The sequence below is a fragment of the Helianthus annuus genome, chromosome 14 (genome assembly GCF_002127325.2).
Source record: "Helianthus annuus cultivar XRQ/B chromosome 14, HanXRQr2.0-SUNRISE, whole genome shotgun sequence".
Taxonomy (NCBI): Eukaryota; Viridiplantae; Streptophyta; class Magnoliopsida; order Asterales; family Asteraceae; genus Helianthus; species Helianthus annuus.
Genome location: NC_035446.2, coordinates 163,236,275 through 163,237,961, shown reverse-complemented (window position 1 = coordinate 163,237,961; position 1,687 = coordinate 163,236,275). Strand labels below are relative to the sequence as shown.

Sequence of the window (1,687 nt, the reverse complement as noted above, 5' to 3'; positions counted from 1 at the left end):
GGGTAAACGGGTACACTCTATCGGGTAATTGGGTCGGGTAAACGGGTGTATCACTAAATCCCAACCCCACGGAAAAAAATAAAAACTATTCCCAAACCCGTCCCAAACCCGATTAACCGACCTCAAACCCGTCCCAATTGTGTCGGGTTTCAGGTTTACCCAACGGGTTCGGGTTTGATTGCCATCCCTAATTATCTCTATATATTAATTTTGACAATTGATCCCCACTGGCTTTATCCATCCTTCGGGCTTCAACCCTACATCGAACATCCCCCTTCACGAATTTTAGGAGGTACGTATTTTTATTTTGATGTTTGATTATGGATTGATTTTGAAGTTTGATTGTTTGACTATGAACATCAGAACCTGAACCTGGATTCTGATTTTGAACTTTGATTTTACTCACTCAGAAACTCATAAAGAAGATTCAAAACACAAAATGTTGATTTTGAAGTTTGAACACTGATTCACTTATGCATGTCCCTTTTTTTCTTACTCGATTAAAATTATTTCATAGTTAATTTCAATGATTCTGACCTTCTGGAAGGTAAAGTTCCGACAGTCGATATATTGATTACTTCTTTGATTTCCATTCTGGCTTCTAGGACTTATTTAGGTAAACACTAAATAGTTAATTTTTATAGACGATAATAAATTAAAATGAGATCAATCGGAATGACCAAACTATGAACATGGATTGATGTTTGATTAGTTTACTAATTTGAATTTCAAGTTCAACTGAAGATGATGGTTAGACAAGTTCTAAGGGACTGAAGTTTACTAAATAGAAGAAGTGAAGGAAGGGGATGGGTGATGGGGGACTGAAGTTCAGGTTCAACTAAATTGAAGTTCAGGGATACTTTATTATAAGAAGACATAGGTTTTTTCTAGGTTTGAGGGGATGATTGAGGAAGACAATGTGAAAATGACAATAATACCCTCACATGCGATGCATATGAGGGTAGTTAACCAAGAAAATAAACGAGGTTAAAGGCTGTATTCTGTATCAAAATATGAGCTTAAATGTTGGGTTTGACCGATTTCATAGTGAAAGGTATGAAATGCAGTTTGGGTATAACACAAAATTTGATTTGTGCAGTTTTGTCTATTTTGTTTCTTCTTGTATATATGTAAGTTGAACACATGTCGAAACATCAATGGTGAAGTCAATATCCACGGGTCCTATGATGTTTTTAATTTTAAATTTATGTTACATATATATGTGTGTAGGGTTGTCAAAAAGAAGTTAAATCATCAAAACTGAATAAAAAAACTGCTAATTTGCTAAAGGCTAGGTAAAAATATAAATAGTGGAAGTGAGTGTAGGAGGTTTGACCCGAGACTTGAGGTTAATACTCCGGCGTTTTACTCAGCCAACTTCGTTTCTTGATTTTACTCGGTTTCATTTTCTATATATGTATTTAACCAATGTGGAATAAAAAAATATTAGCAGACCGGTTAGGAAGGGTTTTGTACACTTAACCTTTCACTTTATAACACACGTGTTTGCCACCAAGCCAAATCAAGTGAAGTTTTAATTTTTTTTACCTTGTATATATGTAAGTTGAAAACGTGTACTATTCACGGTTTCTAATTTGAATAGCATAACTAATTTTTGCCCCGCCCGTGTTGCGGAGTATTAGGCCGAATAATAACTATGTTTGTACAGAAAGTAAAATCGTAATTA

The 1,687-nt window shown here is 34.8% G+C and overlaps 1 long non-coding RNA gene across 1 annotated transcript; it reads left to right on the top strand.

Moving 5' to 3' along the window:
• The first annotated feature begins 238 nt into the window (after positions 1-238).
• Positions 239-1,197, top strand: LOC110906204. Its single transcript, XR_002573745.2, has 2 exons — positions 239-292; positions 734-1,197. It is a non-coding gene; the product is annotated as an uncharacterized LOC110906204 (long non-coding RNA).
• The last annotated feature ends 490 nt before the right edge of the window (positions 1,198-1,687 follow it).